We start from the raw sequence: 8,965 nt of genomic DNA, 5'->3' as shown, positions 1-8,965 counted from the left end.
GTATCAAACATTTCCCTGACCTCAGCAGAAGCGAGGTTTTTTCTTCTCCTTTCTCTCCTTAATACTGTATTCTTTTTACATTGCTATCCTCTGGCTTATTTAATTTTGCCCTTGCTCTTTTTATCTTTGACCTTGATTAATTCAGCTGTTTATTCCTTAAAATCTACATACAAAATGGAAAGTGGGATATGATTCAGGTGTTGAATTGGGAAGGTGGATTTAAAACAACGCCCGCCCACCCCTGCGCGCGCTCAGCGGGCCACGGTAAAATTATCAAAGGCTGACTGGTCCGCGGCGATAAAAAGGTTGGGGACCACTGTTTTAAAAGACAGAATAGCTTCCTGCAGCTTCCTGCCTAATTGCCACTTTGTCAATGGGCCATTAAGAAGGCCAAGCTAGTCCACTTTACATAATAAAGACTTCTCCCCTTCAGCTGCAGGGGGATGGGATTAAAGCATGATAATGGCCCTTTACCCAACTGGCCACATGGCATCTGAGAACTCAACCATACCTGGATTCAAAACACAGCTTAAGAGAGTTGCCCCTGCATGGCCCCATGGGAGTCTGACAACCAATCAGAATACATTTCTTGAGAGAGGGTGAGTGGGGAAGATGAGGAGTATAAGGAGGAGTGGTAAGGGGAGAGAGGAGAAGGAGAAAGGAGGGGGAAGTAGAGTAGAAAATGATGGAGGGAAGAAAGGATGTAGAAAGGGAGGAGAGAGGGGGAAGAAAGTGTCGGATAAGGTATAAATATGGTGTATGGAGAGCAGAAGAGCCAATAACTGGGTTTTTCTTTTTTCTTTGGTAGTTGATGGTAAGATGAATTGATGTAATTACTTAATAATACAATATGATATTGACTATGTAATAGTATACATGTGATTATATGCTATGAAAATGGAAAATAAAAATTTTTATGCAAAAAAAAAAAGAATACATTTCTTACACAGGAACAGGAAACAGAGAGGTGGGACTGAACAGGTTATAAAAAGCCTAGCAAGCCCCTCCCTCAGCCCTTCTCTTCTTCTCCACCAACATTGAAGCATGTGATCACCTTTTCTGTTCAGGGCTTAAGCCATGTGGTCCTGTCCACCAATAAACCATCTTTCCAAGCAGCCTCCATGTCTCCAGTGTCTTCTTCCCCACTTGGAGCCGAACCCAGAAGGACATTTCTTTCATCACCATGACCTAGAATGATCGTGGATCTGACACTTTTTGGGCAACGCCTTGATATTAAAACAGGAATCCAGGGCATAAATCTTACTGGGCTTTGATGTTAAACCTGAAACATCAGACAAATCACAACCATCCAAGAAGCCTAACTGTTGGGAAATCTGACAATTGTTGATTGGCCCCCAAATGTGATCCAAACCACTGTTTCTGTGTCTCTTGAGCTTCTTTGGGAATGACCTCCTCTGAATGACTGTTTTTGACACTTGTCATCCTCAGTGCTGTACCAAATACTCAGCTGCGCAGAACTGAATGAGATATGCACACACGTTCTCACACTCGCTCAACGAAATCTCAGTGAAACTAAATTAGATCAGGTCCTCGGTCTTCGATCATTGTGCCAATGAGTGCTGTCTTATTTATGGCTGAGCTGGCCACTGATCAACAGCAGTTGCTGTTGTGGAATGTTTTAGGAGTGAAAAACTGAATTATTTTACTGCAATCACAGACTACAAGATAGCAAAATGAAGCCCTTCCCCAATTACAATCATTGGGGAAGGTCTTTACTATCCATCTGTGGGATGGTATCAAGGTCCAAGAATTTTAAAAAGTTTAAAGAAATACGATCTTCATTGGCTAGTATACAGTGCTAATAATACATATCAAAAGGCCTGGAGATCAGCGGATGGCAATTATCTCTGTAAAACTGGCAATAATAAGGAACATTGAACATTGAAGAGTATCCGGAAGCTGCAATTGGTGCAAAATGCAGCAGCCCACATGATTTTGTTCAGACCTCACATGTACCCAGAGGTGGGTTCCTACCATTTCACACCTATTCGGTAGAACTGGTTGGTCAAATCTACTGAACCGGTTAGAAGAGGTTCCACCAGTGGACCCGGAAAGCAGGCCACACCTACAGAAGAGGTTCCAAAATTTTTTGAAACCCACCACTGGTCCTTGGATATGATTATTCTACACTATCATGCTCATATTTATAAAACTCAATGCCTCTGTGAAAGGTGAGGATGACTTCTGCGTTTGTGGTGCAATCAGAACATTGCGTGTGTTGAAGTTGTTTTAACGCAAACCAAAGATGCCTTTTAAAAAACAAGTTGACATCATATTCTTATGCATGCCAGTGCTGTGTGTAAGATAATTTAAGGTGGTTCTGACAAGTGTCGTCGGCATCTTCATATCCGGTCACATGGGCGGCAAGCCACTCCCATCTGGTCACATGGGTGGCAAGCCACTCCCACAAAGGAGGCCACACCCACAGAGTAGGTTCAAACAATTTTTGAAACCCACCACTGCATGTGCCACCTCTCCTGGGGGAGCTGCTGATTTGCTTCCGGGTGCAATTCAAAGTGCTGATTGTCACCTTCAAAGCCCTTCATAGCTTGGGACTAATTATCTGAGGGATGGTCTCACGACAGTCACATCTACCCGACCCATTAGAGCAGGGAGGCAAGGAATGTTACAGGTCCCATCCCCTAGGAAGATACACCTGATGGGACCCAGAAGGGCCTCCCTCTCTCTGGAACATCATTCTCCCAGAAATTAGAATAGCCCCCACTCTAACACTTTTCCAGTAGGCGCTGAAGATGCGGTTCTGCCAGTGAGCTTGGGCAACCGAGAGTGGGATGGAGCCAATTAAATGGTTTGTCCGATGTGTTGCCCCCAGGTGTGTGTGTGTGTGGGGGGCTACTGTATTATTTTATTACTTTCATTAGTTCTATTTTTTATATATGATGCTTTTACAGTCCTGTAAGCTGCCTTGAGTTGCCATGTGCGAATAGGCAGCAATATAAATAAATAAACACGAGCTGCAGTTTTTCAGAAAAAAAATTTCCCCGGTCTCTACCCCCCCCCACCCCGTTCTCACACACAGACACACATTGACACAGGAATACAGGAAGCCACATATGCATACAAATAGATCACTGATGCCATTCTGGAATCCTGCAAGGATGGAATCCTGGTGGAACACTTTGTTACTGATAATCCTTTTCTTTTTCCTTCCATTTTTTCAGCATTATAGATTTCTCTAGAGAACTAGGTCTTTGCATAGTTATCCAAAATATTGATAACTTGGTTATTTGCCTCGAATGAAGACACTGGATTTATTTGTTCTGTTATCTGTTAATTTTCCTCACTATTGATGGCATTTTCAGGAATGTTCTCTTAACACCAGACTTCAAAAATCATAAACATTCTTTTCATTCTGATTCTTCAAAGTTCAACGGTCACTTCCATAAAGTGTTGATGAAAGAAATATCCTTCTGGGTTCGGCTCCAAGTGGGGAAAAAGACACTGGAGACATGGAGGCTGCTTGGAAAGATGGTTTATTGGTGGACAGGGCCACATGGCTTGAGCCCTGAACAGAAAAAGTGATCACATGCTTCAATGTTGGTGGAGAAGAAGAGAAGGGCTGAGGGAGGGGCTTGCTAGGCTTTTTATAACCTGTTCAGTCCCACTTCTCTGTTTCCTGTTCCTGTGTAAGAAATGTATTCTGATTGGTTGTCAGACTCCCATGGGGCCATGCAGGAGCAACTCTCTAGGCTGTGTTTTGAATCCAGGCATGGTTGAGTTCTCAGATGCCATGTTGGGTAAAGGGCCATTATCATTTAATCCCATCCCCCCTGCAGCTGAAGTGGAGAAGTCTTTATTATGTAAAGTAGACTAGCTTGGCCTTCTTAATGGCCCATTGACAAAGTGGAGATGGGCAGGAAGCTACAGGCAGCTATTCTGTCTTTTAAAACATGTTTATTTCTTTTCACATCCAGAGAAATGTTCTGCCTTTTCAATATTTCCTAGGATATTTCATTTTTCTGGGAGAGGGCTGGGTGATAACTTCCTACAGTGTCATAAGGAAAACTGTTCTCTGCACAACTCTGATCTTTATATACACGTTATGATATCTGAAATCTTTTCCACATCATTGATTCCTCCTCTACCATATGCTAGTCTATGGCATGTTTGTTGATGGCTGGTTCCTTCACTGTTAATAATCAATCTGAACAGTCAGAAGCTATCTAGCACTTCAATAAATGTATTGTCACTTCTCAGACTCATTTCTGAACCTGCTATAATTAGTTTGCGTTCTTTCCTTTAATTGTAGTCCTATTTTGTCACTGTGCTCCCTGCTCCTTGATTTTCATTACTAGAGCTTGCAGATCACTTGGGTTTTCAACTATCAGAGTAGTGTCATAAGCATAGCACTGAGAATTGATGTTTCTTCCTCCAATAGAATTATTGAATAGGTGAAATTCTTTACAGATTTGAGCATTTATTTTTAATCCTCTACCTTTTGGGAAAAGCAAGAAAAAGCATTACAGTTATCTAAAAAGCCCCCAAAGCATTTCTAGGTGCTATTAAATTTGCAAAGTGACATGGGAATAGTTTGACTCAGCTGCAATTAAATCATTCAAGGCCAAAGGTCTAATTGTTTTGCTTCATGGAATTCAGTTGTGTATCTATAAAAAGATACACAGTATAAATTCCTTAAACCAATATAGTACCAAGCATCCCTCTTTCAATCTTTAGCGCCCTAATGCAGTTAGAGTGGAACATGTTCCAGAATTTTTTTGCAAGGTAAGTATAAATGAAAAATCAGTAGATATGCACATGATTTACACCAGCAGTCCCCAACCTTTTCACTTTGGCGGGCCTCCATGTGGAGGGGGGGGGCGCGTGTGAGTGGCATGTGCACACGCATGCACACAGCTCCATTATTGCAAGTGGTGCGCGCACGTGCCCTCCACTCGCATGAATAGAGCTTTGCGCATGAGGAGAGGATCTTGCACTTGTGCCTGAAGATCAACTCACGCAAGCAGAGAGCATACAAGCAGGGGGCGCTTCTGCTGACGCACGAAGCTCCACATGGGCAGCTTCAAACGCCTTGCTCACGTGAGTGGAATTTTACATCTGCACTCGCTTGCATAGCCCTGTTTGAAACAGAGACTTCCCATCTCACTCATGGAGCAACTCTTCTTTGCAAATGTTATTATTATTTTATTTTTTATTTTTTATTACACAGACAACAATGGAAAAGGGAGAAGATGGAAAGAAAAAAAAGGGGGGGGAGGGGAAACCCATCTTCACATACAATATGTCGTTTGATCACAGGTGCATCCCTACTAAGTTTATACATCCCGTATCTCTCTGTTGTATATTTAATAAACACCACAATAAGCTAGGGTTTAAAAAAAAAAACAAGAAAAAAAAGGGTGGGGGGAGGAGGGAGAGGCCAAAAAGGACAAAAAAAAGTCCAAAAAGGAAAAAAAAACCCATCATCACATGCAGCATGTCGTTTGGTTACGGTTGTTTTAACATCTACATCTTCAAATAATATTTACCATCTCAGATATTTCCTCTAATGTAACTAAAGGCCTCATTTTCCTTCTACAATATATTCAGTTAACATTAGCATTGTTTTCCCCCAGAGAGTATACTTCTATTCATTGTTAACCTTGCATTTCATACCTTCAAACAGAGATCTTATTCCTTCATTGTTCAACAAGGCATCGCTGCCTATATATACCAGTTTTCATTTGTTCCCCTATTAGAATTGCCTTATCAGCAGCGAAATATCATTATAGTAAGTTCTTAACCTTATACATTATATCACCAGACCTTATATTAGTACTTCCTTATATCATTGTTGGATTATTTCACAGCATAATTATATCATCATTTACTTTCTTCTTTGCAAATGTTGATCTGGTCTTTTATTTCAGCGGTTTGAACTAGATTGCTTCTAGATTTTGAAGGAGCCAATTCTTTCATCCCTCGTGGCAGCTTTCAATGTCCCCCAGACTTTCTTTAATGTCATTTCCAAGGGCAATCCCAAATGCTATCACATCACTTATTTCCACTGCAGGTTAGAAGAGGTTACGGATAAAAGTCCTGAATCAGTTATGACTGGATAATGATCGGTAATTTTGATCTTTCTGGTTACTGTTGAAAGACCATCTGTCATTCAAAGCATGGTCATTAATTTATAGTCAGTTCTATTTACAGAGTTGCCTTGATTAAAAAAAAAACCTCCTTGTCATCTCAGAGTTTCATTTCTACCAAGCTTCCTAGATGACTTTGAAAGGGCTAAAAGAATAGCCAACTTTTCGGGTGGCTGATTAAAACTTTTAAAGCCTCATCTAGAGGCTTCATTAGCTTTACTGTCTTTAAGGCTTGTGTGCATATTAGCTGAAGAGAGCTAAATTTCTTTTGGATTACAGCAAATATTTTACTATTTTATCAGGATTAACAGTCTAGTAAAATGCTTCATTGGCACAGAATATTTAGCATTCAAATAACATGCTTATAGAGAAACGGATCTTCAGCAGGAATTTATCTCCTTTTTGAAACAAATTGCCCAAATTTCATCTTGCATGATTCCTTTAATCCATTAATATGTTTTTATGAAATAAATAAGTAGTTTTTCTTGGATATTTGTCTTTTTAATTAATACTACATTCTAGTTAGAAGCAGCATTCCAAGCAAAGTTGGAATCACATCATCATAATCTAATGATACTTGTTGCAAAAATTATTACTAGCTCTCCTACCCCATTCTTAATCACCACACTCTCAGACTTGATTATCAGTTATAATTAGGGCAACTTTTATACTGTGTATGCATTCCACTGCAGCATCTGCAACCTTAGTTAAATGTTGTATCAAGGAGCAATCTCTTACCTTGTTTATAAGGGTTCCACCACAAATCCGCGAAGCCCTTATCCGCGGAGACATAAGCGCGAAGACTAATTCGCGCCGTTCGAAGCGCTAAGGAAAAACGCGACCCTACCGTGATGACATAATCGCGGAGGGCAAATCCACGCATTCCCAAGCACTCAGTACCCTAAACCTAACCCTAACCCTAACCCTAACCCTAACCCTAACCCTAACCCTAACCCTAAACCTAAACCTAAACCTAAACCTAAACCTAAACCTAAACCTAACCCTAAAACAAACCCCTAAACCTAATCCTAACACTTACCTTAATTGAAATCGGCTTTTTGCCGCGGCGCCGTTTTAAAGCGCCCTTCTGTTGCCACGCTGTTGTCACAGCGGTGATGACGCACGGTGATGACGTCGCGGCTTTAGTGACGCGCTTATATCTCCGCGGATAAGGGCTTCACGGTTTTGTCGTGCCACGGTTTATAAGAGTAGCTTAACAAGATATATTTTGCCCATCATGCTTTTCACATCACGGTTTGTGAATATTTTAAGTGCTCATTGTTTTTTTTCTACTCAGGTTCACTAACCACTGTGCCTGTCAACCAATTGTCGAATCCAAAGGGTGCGCTGCTAGTTATAATAAGCACGTTAAGCTAAATTAGTTCCATTCACATCAAGAGGCAATTGGCATTCCAATATATTAATTATCAATCTGTATTGTTGTTTTAGCCTCTGTGTACACATGTGTATACAGGTAGTGCTCCACTTACGAACCACAATCGAGGCCAAATTTTATGACCATGGGGATGCTGTAACAGTCATAAGTGTGAAAAATGGTAATGTTCCTTTTTTCAGTGCTGTTGTAACCTTGAAGTTGTAACTAAACAAACTGTTGTAAGTTGAGGACTGCCTATATGCATGAACACATACTTTTATTCTGTCAGTTGTAGCTATGATAATGCCTTTTATACTCAGTTGTAATTACCAGTAAAGCTAAGGCACATGCCATAATTCTGCAGATCTTTCGAGTATAGCCAGGCAATGCCGGCTGGCGGCTCCCCGGAGGAGAGCCTTCTCTGTGGCTGCTCCGACCCTTTGGAACAAGCTACCCCCAGAAATCCGGACCTCGCCCACTCTCATGGCCTTCAGGAAAGCTGTTAAAACCTGGCTCTTCCGGCAGGCCTGGGGCTGTTGACCTCATTGTTGAGATCCAGCCCCGATCGTAACGAATGTATGTGTGTTGTTTTTAACATGTTTTTATTGTCATTTTTTATTATTCTTTCTTTCGATGTAAGCCGCCCGGAGTCCTCCAGGATTGAGCGGCCTATAAATCGATTTAATAAAATAAATAAAATAAATAAATATAGATACAGCTCACGATTTGCAGCCATATTTTTTTTTTTGGGGGGGGGGAGTTTCCTGTTGTAAGTTGTAAGTCGAAGCAGCCGTGTGAGCAGACCCATTTTTACAACTTTTTTTTTTGCAGTGATCGTAAAGTGTGAACCTATTTTTTTCCTCAATGGGCTTTTGATGTTGGAAAAACAGCAAACAAAACCACAAATTGCGGTTCTGCAGTCTTGGAACTCTGCAACTGGTTTGTAAAGGTGAGCCAGTTGCCAAGAGCCTGAGAGGCAGTCTCATAACCACAGGGAGTGGAATAACATTCTTCAATTGCCAAACGTGCCTTACAGGCCATAAAACAAGGATTCCAGCCCACACTATAATATTAAGTGACTGATTGTAAGTCAAGGACTAGCTGTTGTCAGCATTCCAAATACCATGTAGAATTAAATCAGAGTCGAAGGCAAAACTATACTTAAAGTTCCAATTTAATAAAGCAGGCATGTTGGCATAGTGCTGTGGGGATTCCAACTCTGGAAGTTACATCAGAATCCCACCCAGTTAAAAGTTCACGATCTTGTCCCCACACCCACAGCCCATCACATGGTCCAATCTCCTTCTTCCACGCTGGCGTCCATGGCCAGCTTCTTCCGGTCAGGTGTACTGGTGTGGAGACAAAGGATGACCTTGGCTTCTAGCAAAGAATGATAAACAATACATTCCAAAATCCTACTCCTTCTATTCCCCCCTCCCATTGACTATACTGAAAGAAACAG

This window comes from Thamnophis elegans, chromosome 6, assembly GCF_009769535.1.
Source record: "Thamnophis elegans isolate rThaEle1 chromosome 6, rThaEle1.pri, whole genome shotgun sequence".
NCBI lineage: Eukaryota > Metazoa > Chordata > Lepidosauria > Squamata > Colubridae > Thamnophis > Thamnophis elegans.
Note: the sequence above shows the minus strand (reverse complement) of the source record.